Source organism: Triticum aestivum, chromosome 6B (assembly GCF_018294505.1).
Source record: "Triticum aestivum cultivar Chinese Spring chromosome 6B, IWGSC CS RefSeq v2.1, whole genome shotgun sequence".
Lineage (NCBI taxonomy): Eukaryota > Viridiplantae > Streptophyta > Magnoliopsida > Poales > Poaceae > Triticum > Triticum aestivum.
Genome location: NC_057810.1, coordinates 649,260,575 through 649,278,719, shown reverse-complemented (window position 1 = coordinate 649,278,719; position 18,145 = coordinate 649,260,575). Strand labels below are relative to the sequence as shown.

General features: G+C 45.4%; 1 long non-coding RNA gene across 1 annotated transcript; it reads right to left on the bottom strand.

The window, feature by feature from the left end:
* Positions 1-10,997: 10,997 nt before the first annotated feature.
* Positions 10,998-17,823, bottom strand: LOC123134686 (uncharacterized). Its single transcript, XR_006465699.1, has 5 exons — positions 17,633-17,823; positions 17,290-17,547; positions 16,192-16,306; positions 12,835-12,935; positions 10,998-12,247 (listed from the first exon to the last, which is right to left on the bottom strand). It is a non-coding gene; the product is annotated as an uncharacterized lncRNA (long non-coding RNA).
* Positions 17,824-18,145: the final 322 nt, after the last annotated feature.

Here is an 18,145-nt window from a genome sequence, read left to right as displayed (position 1 = left end):
AGGAGGCCCGACGTCCGAACACTGGGGGACAGAAGAAATTCCCCCCCCCCCCAGGTGAAAACGGTGAACATGATCTATGCCACCCACATCCCCAAACGGGAACGAAAGCATGCACTGAGGGATGTCTATGCGATGGATCCAGTCGCCCCAAAGTTCAACCCATGGTCATCCTGTCCGATCACCTTCGATCGTAGGGACCACCCTACCTGCATCCGTCACGGCGGCTCAGTCGCATTGGTCCTTGATCCAATCATCGACGGATTCCACCTCACGCGAGTCCTTATGGATGGTGGCAGCAGCCTGAACCTGCTTTATCAGGACACAGTGCGCAAAATGGGCATCGATCGCTCACAGATCAAACCCACCAAAACCACCTTTAAAGGTGTAATTCTAGGGGTGGAGGCCCGCTGTACGGGCTCAATAACACTGCAAGTGGTCTTCGTATCTCCGGATAACTTCCGAAGCGAGGAGTTAATCTTTGATATCGTCCCTTTCCGTAGTGGCTATCATGCACTACTTGGACGAACCGCGTTCGCTCGATTCAATGCGGTACCTCACTATGCATACCTTAAGCTCAAGATGCCAGGACCTCGCGGGGTTATAACAGTCAATGGAAACATAGACCGCTCCCTCCGTATGGAAGAGCACACCGCGGCCCTCGCGGCAGAAGTGCAAAGCAGCCTTCTTCGACAGACAACCAATTCGGCAATGACAACCCCAAACACCGTCAAGCGAGTCCGGAGCACCCTGCAACAGGATCGTTAGGCACGCCAAGAGCTCGATTGGCAATCCGGCCTCCGCCCCGGCCCCATTCAGTCGGCATTTGTGCCACGCGTACATAACTACACACTCAAAATACCATTGGCATAGGTGGAGGCGAGACGACGATGTGGCCTATAGTACGGTTTAACTGCCACGAGGCCCGCATACCCGTTTTCTTTCTTTCTTTTAGGACCCTACTTTCGGGCAGCCCCTCCAGAAAACCGTACTGTCGGACTCATCACGGGAGGGAACACCAAGGAGGCAAGAGGCTTTGCACACAAGGGAATACCCAGGTGGTCTCTGTTAACGATCGTTGTCGGTGTCAAAACCGGCGGATCTCGGGTAGGGGGTCCCAAACTGTGCGTCTAGGCGGATGGTAACAGGAGACAAGGGACACGATGTTTTACCCAGGTTCGGGCCCTCTTGGTGGAGGTAAAACCCTACGTCCTGCTTGATTGATATTGATGATGTGGGTATTACAAGAGTAGATCTACCACGAGATCAAGGAGGCTAAACCCTAGAAGCTAGCCTATGGTATGATTGTTGTTCGTCCTATGGACTAAAGCCATCCGGTTTATATAGACACCGGAGAGGGCTAGGGTTACACAGAGTCGGTTACAATGGTAGGAGATCTACATATCCGTATCGCCAAGCTTGCCTTCCACGCCAAGGAAAGTCCCATCTGGACACGGGACGAAGTCTTCAATCTTGTATCTTCATAGTCTTGGAGTCCGGTCGATGATGATAGTTTGGCTATCCGGACATCCCCTAGTCCAGGACTCCCTCAGTAGCCCCTGAACCAGGCTTCAATGACGACGAGTCCGGCGCGCATATTGTCTTCGGCATTGCAAGGCGGGTTCCTCCTCCGAATAATTTATAGAAGATTGTGAACACCAAGATAGTGTCCGGCTCTGCAAAATAAATTCCACATACCACCGTAGAGAGAATAATATTTACACAAGTTCAATCTGCTAACGTATTTTGTGGCGTGACGTCACACCACAACCAAGCCTTTACTCAAATCGTTTTTATTATACCACCTCCGCGCGTTTAGCGAAGCGGTTTCCTTGGCACGTCTTGTCGAAGCAGAGATTGTGTTCCCCTTATTCCGGGATTCTCATCAATACCGACGTGGGTAACCCAACCGCGCCCGTTGCCACGCCCCCTCCATCGAAGGCGGGTTCCAAACGGTCACGGGGACGGCTCTTGGTATTCTCCCTCTTTATAATGAGACCAAGGCCCGTTCTTTTTCTTCAATCCTCAATCGAATCCGCCCCTCGCCCCGAGTTCCAACTCCTAGGGCTCCAGATTCGGGTACTTCCGTCCTTCGACAATGTCCGGCTCCGACCTACGAGGCCGGTGGATGCCCTCCTCCGCCACGAAAGAGGACGTGCTAAAGCTGAGAGACGCGAGGTACTTAACCTAAGAGATTTCGCATAGGTTGCCTGCCCAAGGGCAAGTTATTCCTACTCCTGAGCCCGGCGAGAGTGTCGTGTTCGTGTCTCACCTCCGTCGGGGTTTAGGCTTCCCGATGGATCCCTTCGTGAGGGGGCTCATGTTTTACTATGGGCTGGAATTCCATGATTTGGCTCCGGAGTCCATCCTCCACATCTCACCATTCATTGTCGTCTGCGAAGCCTTCCTCCGCACTACCCCTCACTTCGGCTTGTGGCTCAAAACCTTCAATGTGGAGCCGAAGATGATTGAGGGGCGTCAGGCAGAGTGCGGTGGGGCGGTTATAAGCAAGAGGTCCGATGCTCCATGGCCCGAGGGCCCTTTTCAGGAGGAGCTCGGCTTGTGGCAACATGAGTGGTTCTATATCACTGCTCCCAGGGGCAGCAGGCAGAGGCCGCCGCCCGCCTTTCGCCCGGGCCCTCCACAACGGCTGACGTCATGGGTCAACAAAGGGCTTGACTGGGGGCCGTCCAAAGACGTACCCCTGTTGCAGGGCCGGATTCGAGACCTCCAAGAAAGGGAGATCAATCTGGTCGTAGTGGCACAGGTTATTTAAAAGCCCCGACACGGCTGCTCTCTCGAACTCCTCTCTATAGCAGGCTTCTGGGCCTAACTCTACTGCTCTGCCCTGCGGGCCTACTGGGCCTTGTGGGCCTGCATCCTGGCCTAACTACAGGTTGGGTTACTAGTCGTATGCAGGCCGCTGTGGCCCAGTAGGTGGACATTTTTTATTTAGTTTTTGTCTAAAAAACTTAATTTTTTTCTTTTCTACTTTATTTATTTTCATTTATTTATTTCTGAATATTTTTTCTTTAGATACAAGAAATTACAAACTTTCTATTAGTGCCAGTAGTTTTCAAATTTGAATAGTTTAAATTTGAATTATTTGATGAACTAATTTGTAGACGAAGTGCATCCAGTTTTTGCACATAAAATTTCTTCGCGTTTCAAATGCCAAAACACATAAGTACCCTAACCCTAACTATTACAAAGATTCCCTCCAATTTGTTCGAAGCGGCACTTTCCAGATATATAAGTCTGGAAAGTCACTATAGAAAAAAGTGATGACAGTGAAGCCTATCACATCCCAGAGTGGGATCTTTGGGTGTGAAACTTTTTCTTCACGTGTGTCCCTTTGCGCCGTAACCATGGACAATCTTCATCATTTAACTGGATGCTCGGATCAATATTCACTGTGAATGGAGCAATTTCATCAAACTTTTCATAATCTTCTGACATGTCTGTCTTGTCATCCACTCCCACGATGTTTCTTTTCCGTGAAAGAACTATTTGGCGCTTTGGCTCATCGTATGATGCATTTGCTTCCTTATCTTTTCTTTTTCTCGGCCTCGTAGACATGTCTTTCACATAGAAAACCTGCGCCACATCATTCGCTAGGACGAATGGTTCATCTGCATACGCAAGATTATTGAGATCCACTGTTGTCATTCTGTACTGCGGGTCTTCTGTTACCCCACCTCGTGTCATATTGACCCATTTGCACCGAAACAAAGGGACCTTCAAACCACCTCCATAGTTAAGTCCCCATATGTCCTCTATGTAACCATAATATGTTTCCTTTCTCGTGTTGGTTATTGCATCAAAGTGGACACCACTGTTTTGGTTGGTGCTCTTCTTATCTTGGGTGATCGTGTAAAATGTATTCCCATTTATCTTGTACCCTTTGAAAGTCATTATATTCGAAGATGGTAACTGGGACATCAAGTATAGGTCATCTTCAATATCGCCATCATGCACGGCACATGTCTGCAACCAACCGGCGAAAGTGCCTGTTTGTTCACGTGTAGTCCAGTCATCAGACTGCTCTGGGTGTTTGGAGTGTAGAAAATTCTTGTGTTCCTCCATATACAAAGCCACCAAGGCGGAATTCTGTAGAACTGTGTAGTGTGCTTCAGTGAGAGAATTCCCGTCCATACATATTATTTGATCCCCTCCTAGCGTGCCTTTTCCATCCAGTCTGCCCTTATGCCGCGATTCAGGAACACCAATCGGCTTAAGGTCAGGAATAAAGTCAATACAAAACTCAATGACCTCCTCATTTTCATGGCCCTTCGAGATGCTTCCTTCTGGCCTAGCATGGTTATGAACATATTTCTTCAAGACTCCCATGAACCTCTCAAAGGGGAACATATTTTGTAGAAATACAGGACCCAAAATGTTAATCTCTTCACATAGGTGAACTAGGACGTGCGTCATGATGTTGAAGATGGATGGTGGGAACACCAACTCGAAACTGACAAGACATTGCACCAAATCATTCTGTAACCTTGGTATGATTTCTGGATCGATTACCTTCTGAGAGATTGCATTGAGGAATACACATAGCTTCATAATGGCTAATCGAACGTTTTCTGGTAGAAGCCCCCTCAATGCAACCGGAAGCAGTTGCGTCATAATCACGTGTCAGTCATGAAACTTTAGGTTCTGGAACTTTTTCTCTACCATATTTATTATTCCTTTTATATTCGACGTGAAGCCAGATGGTACCTTCATACCGAGCAGGCATTCAAAGAAGATTTCATTCTCTTCTTTGGTAAGAGCGTAGCTGGCATGACCCTGATGTATGCCATCTTTTCTGTGCATACGTTGCTGGTCCTCCCGTGCCTCCGGTGTATCTTTTGTCTTCCCATACACGCCCAAGAAGCCAAGTAGGGCCATGCAAAGATTCTTCGTCACATGCATCACATCGATTGCGGAGCGGACCTCTAGGTCTTTCCAATAGGCAGGTCCCAAAATATAGATTTCTTCTTCCACATGGGTGCGCGTCCGTTAGCGTCCTTCGGAACAGGTTGTCCATCAGGACCCTTTCCAAAGATTACCTTCAAATCCTTGACCATATCATGTACATCAGCACCAGTACGATGGCGAGGCTTCGTCCGGAGATCCGCCTCACCTTTGAAATGCTTGCCTTTCTTTCTTACGGGATGCCTGCTCGGAAGAAATCGACGATGTCCCAGGTACACATTCTTCCTACAACTATCCAAATATATAATGTCGGTATCATCCAAACAGTGTGTGCATCCGCAGTATCCCTTGTTTGTCTGTCCTGAAAGGTTACTGAGAGCAGGCCAATCATTGATGGTCACGAACAGCAACGCCTTTAGGTCAAATTCTTCCTGTTTGTGCTCATCCCACGCACGTACACCTTTTCCATTCCACAGCTATAATAGTTCTTCAACTAATGGCCTTAGATACACATCAATGTCATTGCCGGGTTGCTTAGGGCCTTGGATGAGCACTAGCATCATAATGAACTTCTGCTTCATGCACAACCAAGGAGGAAGGTTATACAAACATAGAGTCACAGGCCACGTGCTATGGTTGCTGCTCTACTCCCCAAAAGGATTAATTCCATCTGCGCTTAGACCAAACCATACGTTCCTTGGGTCACCTGCAAACTCCTCCTTGTACTTTCTCTCAATTTTTCTCCACTGTGACCCGTCAGGGGGTACTCTCAACTTTGCGTCTTTCTTACGGTCTTCTCCGTGCCATCGCATCGCCTTGGCATGCTCTTTGTTTTGGAACAAACGTTTCAACCGTGGTATTATAGGAGCATACCACATCACCTTGGCAGGAATCTTCTTCCTGGGGCGCTCGCCCTCGACATCACCAGGGTCATCGCGGCTTATCTTATAGCGCAATGCACTACATACCGGGCACACGTTCAAATCCTCGTACTCACCGCGGTAGAGGATGCAGTTATTAGGGCATGCATGTATCTTCTGCACCTCTAAATAGAGGACAGACAACCTTCTTTGCTTCGTACGTACTCTCGGGCAGTTCTTTGTTCTTTGGAAGCATAATCTTTATCATTACCAGCAACTTTCCAAATCCTTTGTTAGATACACCATTCTCTGCCTTCCATTGCAGCAATTCCAGTGCGGTGCCCAGCTTTTTCTTGTCACCTTCGCAATTCGGGTACAACAATTTCTTGTGATCCTCTAAAATGCGCTGCAACTTCTTCTTCTCCTTTTCACTTGCGCAGTTTCTCTTTGCATCGGCAATGGCCCGACCTAGATCATCAGCGGGCTCATCTGATGCCTCTTCTTCAGCTTCTTCCCGCATTGCCGGCTCAGCTTCTTCCCCCATTGTTGTATCATCGTATTCAGAGAACCCATGGCCAGGATAGCTATTGCCGTCCTCTTCTTCTTTATTGTCTTCCATCATAACCATCTTTCTCCATGCTTTGTCCAAACATTATAGTGGGGCATGAAACCAGACTCAAACAAGTGGACGTAAATGGTTCTTGAGTTAGAGTAATTGCAATCATTCTTACAGCCAGCACATGGACAAGGCATAAAACCATTGGCCTGCTTGTTTATCTGAGCCGCAATAAGAAAAGTATGCACGCCATCAACGAACTGGGGAGAGCATCGGTCATCGTACATCCATTGCCGGCGCATCTTCATTACACACCACCGAATAGACCAAATTAATACAAGTTCATACATAAAGTTCATACAACACTTAAATGCAACGTACAAATAACTCTCTAGCTTAAGCATTTAAATGCAAAAACAAATGCGATCAAGATTGCAACTAAGGTAACAATTGATCCAACAGCATAATGATACCAAGCCTCACTATCAATGGCATATTTTCTAATCTTTCTAATCTTCAACCGTATTTTCTCCATCTTGATCTTGTGATCATCGACGACATCAGCAACATGCAACTCCAATTCCATCTTCTCCCCCTCATTTCTTTTCATTTTTTCTTTCAAATACTCGTTTTCTCTTTCAACTAAATTTAACCTCTCGGGAATAGGGTCGGTTGGAATTTCTGATTCACATACCTCCTAGATAAAAATATCTATGTCAACTTGATGGGCATAATTTGTCCTAAACATGAAAATGCAACAAATAGTTTCAAAAGAGAATATACCACATCCGAATCATAACACGGACGAGGGCCGACGGGGACGGATATCAAAACCATGGCACTATGTATGACAAACAACGTACGGGTCAGATAATTATACAAGTAACTATATATCTAAATCACACAAACATGATTTTTTTATATAAAAAATAGAGGAACAAGAGGCTCACCACAAGGTGGTGCCGGCGACGGGTCGGTGCAGACGATCGACGGTGGTTACGATGGAGACGGGAAGGCACTAAGTAAACCACACCTACATATGCAAACTAAGAGTTATTTTAAGCTCAAATTGCATATAAATCAAATAAACTACCACATATAATTCCTCCCAAATTACTAAAACCCACAAATTGATCATTATATAAAGCATTGCAAGAGCTAATCTAGCAATGATAGATGAAAGGACAAAGTTGCTAACCTTTGTGATCACTTGAATGGATGGGCGCCTTCAAATCTTGACAAAATTTGGGCAAAATGTGTGATGAGCTCGGGAAGAAGAGAGGAAGAACAGAGAGGAGAGGGGAAATGGGGAAGAACAGAGCGAGCTGGACGAAGCGTTTATATGTAGGATGAGCCACGAACCGGTACTAAAGGTGCTGGAAGGCCCCCAGTCTGACAACATCCTGCCATCACTCTCTTTAGTACCAGTTCGTGGCATGAATCGGTGCTAAATGTTAGCCACGAACCGATACTAATGAGCTCCGCCCCCTAGCCGTTGGAATCGGCACTAATGGTTACATTAGTACCGATTCTGTTACAACCCGAGACTAATGTGCTTTACATTAGTCCCTTTTTCTACTAGTGAGTCCAAAAGCAAAATTTGACCAAGAGAAAGCAATGGCTGCCTTTTCTTGCCTTGGGAGTCAATAGACGCGCGGTTCCCTCCTAGGAAGTTTACGCAGGTCACGCGCGCGTATTGCATATTTTTTAACATCAGTACAGACACAAGCGCTCATACGTACGCACATACATTCATCCTTGTGAACACACACGCACATCCTACCCATATGAGTACTTTCGAGAGACTGAGCCGATATGTCATCTTAAAATTTACGAAGTCACCGTAGACGTCTCGTCTCCAGGACTTGAATCCTGGTGGGCTGGGGTACCATTGTCCCTCTAATCATTTAACCACAGGTTGGTTCGCACGCGTATTGACACGTCGTCGCCCCATACATGCCATGCTGCACGCTCGAGGAAGAATCTCCAATACAAGCCCACAAAAAAAAATCTCCAATACAAACGTGTGCAATCCATCTCTGTTTACTGCATGGTACTACCTCCATCCTTATTTATTATTTATTGGTCCATATTGTATTTTATGCTATTTTTTATCATATATTTAACTAGCAAAATGTTCATGCATGTCAAAAAAATTATATCATTTAAAACTATGTTAAATACAAATCCTACAATAAAAATTTTATTGACATGCATTAACATTTTGTTAGTTAATTTTTTGATCAAAATTTAGCATATAAATTACAATAGGGATCAATAACCAGGACGGAGGTTGTGTCGGACAAGGTACATACGTATCGATAGAGGCGAAGAAGATTCTGGGATTTTCGTATGGCCTTCTGCCACGAGTGCTCTTTGACAAACGGCATGCGTGCAGTGGAAAAAACGCGCGACTAGTTGGTCAAATCCGGGTTTCATCCTACACAGGTACAACTAGCTAGTGCTCCAAGGAAAGTGAAGGGGTCGTGTCACAGGAGTTAATCAATCGCATAACAATATGAGATAAATACACTCGCAGTCACTGTATTTGAGGCAACTGACTCGTCGTATAGCAACGTATTGCAATCCGTTGACTGGTCAAACAATCTGTGTGGCAAATATTGCAACGGGCCCGTTTGTCAGTGGGACAAGAAATAAAATTAAAGAAACAAAACAGTGCGCGACGGCCAGGGGAATCGAACCTGAGGTCCCTCTCGCGTTATGCGCAGGCGAGGAACCACTTAACTAGCTGAACCGACTTAGCAATTTTGTAGGCGCTCCATTTTATAAAGTAAAATCCACGCAATGCACACAAGCAATTCTCAGAAGTAAAACATGCACATGTTCCGGATGGAGGTATATTTAGAAAATTATTTTTGTCTTATCAAATTATGTAACCGTGCCAAAAGAATGAATTCCTTTTTCATGCAAAATTGAACAAGTGTTTGCATCTTTTTTTTATAAAAGTTCATGCATTTCTTAAACTGTTTGCATTTTTCTATAAAACTTAATGTAATTCTATATTTAAAATTCATCAAATATTAATTGAAAGTACAAGAAATTTTCTGGAAATAGACGGGCATTTCTGTAAGGGTAACACTACTTTACATTGCATGAGTATTTTTGAAAATGCGTGCACAAGTTTTAAAATCATACGAACATTTTAAAATTAAAGAAACGCCATAGACTACATAAATATTTTTAAAATATATTATGAGTTTGCGCGCATATTTGTTGCTTGTGGATTCTTTTATGTGGCACATGCCTGCGTGCATGTGTGCCATTTCAAATGAATAAACGAAGCTTCTACATTTGAATAGGCCGTGGACTCATTTGGCTTGCGTGCCTCAGGTTTTTGCGTGAGGACCGGGTTTCAAACCTCCACCCGTGCAAAATTATTTTATTAGGTTTTCTTTATTTCTGCGGCCCATTGACATGTGGACCCATACAACAGGGAGAAATGCGCGATGACGACGCTGCGCTGGAACATATCTGGTGCACCGGAGCTTCTTGTGCTACCGGTGCACCACTCGCTTAGCACATTTTCAAATATTCAAAAAAATCTGGAAAAAAATATAGCACATTCATATAACATTAATGTACGTTGTCACCAAAAATTAAATCAAAATTTGGAACGTAGCTCAAGATATGAAATGACAAAATTCGACATTGAATAATGCATAACATTTGTCATGTTTATATCTCGGGCAATGTTTTATATTTTAGTTTGAATTTCTGTGACAAAATAAATTGAACGCTGCGCTAGGTTGCTTGTGTGCATTGTGTACGTGCTCGTACATATAGACCTGAGCGTCTAAAGAAAAACACACATAATGTACTTGTCGACTGGCTACAGGGTGCGTGTTTTGTGGGCGAGGTTTGGGTTCGAATCCACCCGTCCTCGACGCACTTTTTTATTCATACTTATTTCTTTCACCCACCGACTGACATGGCCCACTGTAATATTGACCGGTCAGCGGAGTACCACGTGGATCAATTTATTTTGCAGGGAACACGTGGATCAATTGACTGGTCAACGGAGTGCAATACGATGCTATACAGAGAGTCAGTGACCGTATAATCACCGCTTCACGTATATAATGACTGTAATGAGCGTATTTTGAAGTTCAGTGACCGTGTCGTGTTTTAACTTCAAATACAGTGACCACAAGTGTATTTATCTCTAACAATCGCAACGTAGAGTTGAGCTCTTCAACACCGTGAAAGAAATATCATTTCTGTTTTTCAACAATTTCTGCTCAAGCGTACGTCTTGAAGACCCTAGCTAGACGATAAGAGAAGTGAACAGCGTCGTCAGTTTCCAAGGTACTACTACTTCGAAATTTTCTGCTCTTTACAAAGATAGACATATGTGTTGTCGGATTCCCCGTTATGGTTGGAAATTGGATACAGAAACGTACGTACGCGCGAACTGGTCCTGTCAGAGAAAACCTCTTAGAATGGTGGGTGGATGTGTCGCCATCTCACCTTCGCCGCTAGTAATGTACGACGATGCAAAGCTAGCTAGCATAGCAAAGCACCTAAGCAGCTTATCTCTACTATTAAAGCGCAATCTGCAGTCGTCGTGATGGTTCGACCAATCCCACCACCCCTCGACCGCATCCCGTCGCTAATTAACACGGCCCATAAACGACATCCATCGCCAACTCAGCCCACGATCACGCACCAGCCGAAGAGAAACAGTTGCGACTCAATCCACGAACCACGTCCACTACATGCATTGACCAAAAAAGACGTACATGCCCAAACCAAAGAAAAAAACGTTCGAGCCAAACCAAACAGAAAAACAAGTGTGAGAGCTCCATCGAGCCTTGAACGCACGTCGCCAGAAACGCCAGTTCCTCCTCTCGCTGGACGTATAGTCGCCGTCCGGCCACATCCGCCGGAACCAGTCCGGCCACATCGCTCTCACAGCAGATGTGCGAGCTGCAGCCTCCGCTGCCGCCGGAACCAGCAACCTCTGCTCCCGTCTCATGCTGCAGCCTCTGCTGCCGCCGGAACCAGCACCTCTGCTCCCGTCTCATGGTGTTGCTCGACAGGGCCGCCAGAACCAGCCACCTCCGCAGGCCGGCTGTTGCTGCACCCATCTCCGGACGCCGCAGGTACATCCTCCTGCCACCATCTTCACAGTTCCCTAGGTTTACCATCCTCAGCTGGTTCCTACAAAAACAAAATGCATTCATGCATTCATGATGTCTGAGCAAATTACCTACATTACAAAGATACTTAAGCGATGCAGGATTTTAAGCTATGTACCAGCTACCTGAAAATCATAAATTTCAATGAAGAATACGCCCATTAAATTCTGGGAATTAATATGTTTCATAATCAAGGATGAATAGGCAAGTTCAGATGTCTTTCCAGCAAGTACACCCAATGCAAACAACTTATTCCCCCAATCTGTATTTGGTGCCCAATACAAGCTGAGACATAGAGAACAAACTTTGACATCGGGATAGTGATCAATACATCATATAATTTGCTGACATAGAGTATTGAACAAAACATCATGTAATTCGCAATGTGTACGCCACACTTGGTCATGAGTGTGTTGAGATAGGTATTTGAGGCGACTCATACTCAAATTTCAAGGTAATATATTTGTCGTCATGATTTATTCTAAAACATGGGTATCATTAGTTATTTTCATGACCACATAACTAATATTTCCACTTCTGAAGATAGATAATTGTGCAACTCCATTATAAATGCTCACACTCACGATACCCTCAGGCTCGGAATCCTACTGTGATAAAAAATGAACATGACCCAGAAGATAAATAAACTTGAACAAATTCACCAGTGATCCTTGAAGGGGTTGTGCAGTCAGGGTTGTGCTCTTCGCTCCGCTACGAGAGAATGGCAACACCTACACCTCAAGTTGAACCTGAAATGCAGCACCAGACCGGAATTTATGATGTAATATAAATTATGTTACTTCCATCCTAAACGGCTGCCAACTAACATGATCAACATTGCAGCTCACAGCTTGTGGAAAAAACAATCAAAATACAACAAGCTAGGTTCAAGTATATAAACATGCAGACTAGCCTAACCATTTGCGTTTTCCCGATTGACATAGAGAGGCATGTATTACCTCCACTTGTGGCAATGAAGCAATGGCTCTAATGGTAACCACAAGTAAAAGGAAGAAATTTTTATACATAACTCTCGGTTCAAATTCTCATACCACAAGTGTATTTTGTTCCCATTTTCTGAATCTACAATTTTTAGTACATATGTGAGTGCACAGTACAGTCCTTGGCTTGAAATTATTAGGTCAGTTTGGTAAGATACACCAAAAAAAGAGTTTCTACTGAATTGTGTAATCAAAAGAGGGGAATGAGGGGCAACATAAAATGGATGGCGGAATGAAGATTATTCGGTACATGTGAACAAAGAGTCGAGGTCCAGCCACACAACTTGTAAATTCCTATATGAACAATTACAATCATAAGAAAATAAAAATAGTACCTCCTTTTGCTGAAATCCTTTTTTCAGATCTTGCAGCTCCATATCCAGTTTTTCATGTATGGATGAGTGTTCTCTTTCCTTTTCTCCTTCGTTAACTTCATCTGAAAAAGAAGAGTGCTTATTGGAGAAAGTGTCACGAACACATGATATTGTTTCAGTAACTTACTTGCATTTTGTTCCCGTACTTAAGCATCCATTACAGTAAGCATCTAATCATTTTTCTAATGCAAAATAATGCAGGTAATAAGAACATAAAGCTTCTATAGGACATAGAGATGTCACAAGACAGAGGGCATCTGTATGATAAAGGGAAAAGAGGTATGTGCATGCCACTCACATGTCTCGACATAAGGTCTTCAATAAGCTTTCAGAGCTTAGCCTACCTTCATTTTTATCAGTTGTTGATTATGAGAGGAGACCAAGATCACAACCCACCAATACACCCCGGCCACCATCTGGTTTCTTCATACGCGAACAAACGGACACCACTAACTACAGTGTTTCGTCTTCCGATGATGATGACAATGTGCGCACACATGTGGCTATGATGGTTCCCATAGCCGGCAATCTAACAGCCTTTCAGCCAGTACAACATGTGCAAACGTCAATCGGTATCGACCTTACACATGAAAATATTTCAGCTTGCATTTATACATTTGTTAACCTAAGTGGTCCACAAAATGGTTCTTCAGGAAGTCACTCTCGTGAAGCCACTTACTATGATCAACGTGTATCACTTCAAGGAACACAGAGCGGCATTCAGCATAATATTGGTTCAGATATAGCGGTTCGACTCAACACCTCACACACTGATCCTGAACACATTGCTTCAAATGCAATCATTACATCAGATAAAAAACAGAAAAGGCGAGAACAACACATAGCACGGCGGGATAGATTAACACCTGAAGAGAAGGAGAAAATCAATGCACACCGCAGAGCAGCTAGGAAGAAGAAAACAGACGAGGAGAGGAATGCATGTCAAAGAGAAGCCAGGCAACGGATGACACCAGAGGAGAAGCAAAAAAGTAACACCCTTAGAAGGGCGGACTACCAAAAAATGATGGTCGAGGACAAGCAAGAGAGGAATAGCTGCAGAAGGGCGTCCTACCAAAATATGCCGGTCGAGGAGAAGCAAGAGACAAATGCCCGCCGAAGAGCACGTGTGCAAAACATACCACCCAAGGAGAAACAGAAGATGCTAACTCAACGCAACGCAATACTCGCGGCTAGGCGCAACATCCCTTGCGCTGAATCCATCGCAATGCCGCGCCCAGATGCAGCTACCTTAGCTACGCCCAACCTGATGTCGACCACTCATGCCAGAGACCCCGCCGCTTCAACTCCTTCCCCCCAGTTAGCGAGTAAGGCTGGTTACAGCTTCGAATCAGACGGTAATCCTCCCATCTTTACTCTACTTGTTATGTCCATGTGCGTTGGACCAGTATTTACCAGCTCCTCAACCATGCAGGCGAGTACCTTAGTCGTACCCTGGACAATAATGAGGCTCCCGGCGAACTCATAAATGCCTCGCAACAAACCAATGATCAGGGAATACACGACAACCAGAATCAAGCCCATGAGCAGAAACAGGAGACCAGAGCACGGCGTAGGGCTCGCGAGCGAGCTCACAAACGAGGTATGGTGGTAAAGAACATTCAAGGGGGTGCCGCAAAACGAAGAGCGCACACGAAAAGCGTAGCAGAAGGTGAGAGGTCAGCGTTGCTAGAGCGTCGTAATGCAAGCTTTGCAGCTAAGCAGAGGTCTCCACACCCAAGTACCTTACATGTGAACAGAGCAGCAACAAGCTCAGAAACACCGCCCACAGGAGCTGCTTCACCGGCTTCGTCCCCTCCATCGAGCATGCCGTCTTACACCATTGGGACCGATGGTAACCCTCTCATCTTTTACTCCCCTCCCAGTGACCACTCACACTAAACCATTACTTACCAGCTCAACAATGTTGCAGCTGAAATGGACACCTTCCTTAGCGGCATCATGGATGATAATGGACTTTCCGGTGACCTCATGGATGATGAGTACTACCTATTTGCCGATCAAGGTACTCCCAGGCGCCTTTCGTGCTCGTCCCTCTATACTATTGATTTATGTTCTGCATCCTATCGTGACATGTTATGTCTCGACAATGCTTGCAGGATCCGACGCTGATAACACTGACATCGATGAGCCTGTAGACTCCAACACGGGATCTATCGAGCTTGATCCTTTCGACTATGTGTACTCGAACATCCCAGACAGCACGCACATCCTGAAGCACGCGGCGAACTGCGGAGTCAGATAATCGATTCAACCCTGCGGAGTTCATACCTTTGGAAGGGCATGCGCCAGCTAAGGCTCGTCACCAACATGAGGGCGCATAACGACCCGTGGTTCGCAGATTACTTGCTAAGGGTAGGCAATGGCACCGAGGAAACCGACGAGGAAGGCAACATAAGGCTCCCCGAAGATATTTGTGTGCCGCCAACAGGAGATGGCGTTGACCTAGAGAAGCTAATCGACCATGTATTTCCTGCTCTAGATGACAACATGGCCGATCCAAATTACATGACATCTCGAGCGATCCTCTCCACAAAGAATGACAACGTTGATAAGATAAACACACGCATGATAGAGCGCTTCCAGGGCGAAGAGAAGATCTACCACAGTTTTGATAGTGCAGAGGATGATCCACATGGCTACTATGCCCCCGAGTTCCTCAACAACCTGACTCCCAATGGCCTGCCTCCGCATGCGCTCAAACTAAAGATAAATTGCCCGGTTATACTGTTGAGAAATATTGATCCAGCTAATGGGTTGTGTAACGGCACAAGGCTTGTGGTCCGGGGTTTCCAAAGGAACGCCATCGACGCAGAAATCGTGCTAGGACAACATGCTGGTAGGAGGGTGTTCCTTCCTCGGATACCTCTCTGCCCATCCGATGACGATATATTCCCTTTCAAGTTCAAGAGGAAGCAGTTCCCTATTAGGCTCAGCTTTGCCATGACAATCAACAAGGCGCAAGGGCAAACCATCCCCATTGTCGGGGTTTACCTACCGGACCCGATTTTCTCTCACGGTCAGCTTTACGTCGCTTTGTCTAGAGCCACCGCGAAGAGGAACATTAAGATTCTCGCCATCAAGGACAATGACAATGGTAAGGGCAAGGGCAAGGACGAAAGCAAGAATTCAAAGAAGCGAAAAAGATCTGAGCCCTTATTAATAACCACGAAGAACATAGTCTACAAAGAAGTCCTTAGCACATGAAGTCACTGGATCAAATTATATCATGTCAAGGTAAAATATGTTCAGTTCTGCATTACAACCACATAACTATTGTAGATATTAATGCACACTGACCTGAGTTTGTTGCTGCGCAGTACTCGAGGGAGCATAGTCAGTCTTCAAAAACCATCAGTATTCCTTCCGCGACATTTGCCCGTCCTATACTTGGTCAAAGATGCACCTGTTTAAGCTGGAAATAACATGAGTCAGCGTGAAGTTTCCAACATATGCAGGAGGAAGATGCTTGGACAGTGACTTGGTAAAGAAGAACAAAAATACTAAGGTTTCATATTTCTTTCTAAGGCATATGCTTTTTAATATGGTAAAACTAATATCATATACCAATAAAAATACTGACTTAAACTTCAGTTGCATAGAATCTCTTGTTAGAAATACATGGATAAGGAACTATGTATCTGATGATTTATGAACAACCCAAATTTGAGCTGAGTTTGCCATCAGTGAAGTCCTCGTATCTGTACTATCTATACTATTACAGGATGAGTCTTTCAAGCCAGTAGATACTTCTATATGAACAAAAAGAATATAATCTGTTCATCTACTTTTTTCTGTAGCTTTGTGATAGATTTAGCATGCAGGTGTCCTTAAATTCTAACACTTTCTTAAACATCAATTTCAGGCCTCAAAATTCATTGCAGAATGTGTCCAAGGTGCCATGTACAGGATTAGAAACATCCACCCTTGAGCTATCCAAGTAATAATATTGACTATGTTCATATTTTCCGTTGCTACAGTACAATTTAAACCAGCCAACTCCATATCAGTACTACTCCAAACAGAAACTGGAATGATTTTTTTATGGATTTTCCAATTTCAGCAGGTTGTGCATTTTTCTGAAACTTTTATGCACAGGAAAGACTAGCCTTAGTCTGACGGTACGACGAACAAAATTAAACGGTAGTGAAACATGGCCATTTCTAGGTGTATCTAAATACGACCATATCCCTCTACAAATGTAAAACTTCCTTTCTTTCTCTCATTTACCGGTAGCTCAAGGCCAGCAGCAGCAAGCAACAAAAGCAAGCAGCAGCGGCAAGCAAAACAACCGGCAGCATCAAGCAGCAAAGCAACCATCCAGCAGCGCAACAACAGCAAGCGGCAAAGCAAGCCAACAGCGGACAGCAGCAGCAGCAGGAAAAGATGGCTCCTCACCTTGCTGTTCCTGGCAGGGTCGGACGGAGCAGGGAGGCGAGAGGACGGACGGCAGCAAGTTTCGGACGGCGTCAATGGCGGTCAGCGGTCGAGGAAGAAGTAGGAGGGACCCACGGCTTCAAGTTCGTGGTCCAGAGGAGACGCGACGACGCGGAGCCCGTCACGGCCCCTAGAGCTGCTCGGGGAGGAGGATGACCGCGGCGGCGTCGCAACAGCGGCCGACGGAACCGAGAAAGGCGACCTTGGTTCAAGACGTACCTGCACGCCGGCGCTAGGAATCACCATTAAAGGGACGGCAAGAGCTACAATCGAGCTAGGAAACTACCTACGAGCAAGAGCGCACCAGAGAAGCGAGGTGGTTCACGACGGCGTTCAACGGGCGTGCATGTCGGAGCCGGAGGCGTGAGCGTCGATCCGGACCGACGGCTGGCGGATCCCGCCGGTGCCAATGGCTGGCGTTGCAACGGCAAGCGGCGGCGTCCCCGGCGAGTTTGACAAGAAAGGGGATCCGGGGGGAAGACCGGAAGAGTGAGGAGTGATGAGGAGAAAAGATGAAGAGACAGCCGGGCAGGGAGTAGCTGACGCTGCTGGAGTGCTGGATTGACGGACCCACTGGTCAGTGGCAAAAGGAGGGGTTCAAAGAAAATAAAAATAAAAAAATGGTTGGAATATCTCTTTCTTCTCTACTCCTTCTAAGCTTCTCAGGATTAGCATAAATCTAAATTTTTTTGGTGCTCAAAACTCTACAAAAATTTCATAGATGCATATATATATAAGTAGTATTCTATATTGTTGTGTCTGAAGTGAAAATTCCAAACAAAAACAAAGTCACAGTTTGTATCTCTATGATGAATAA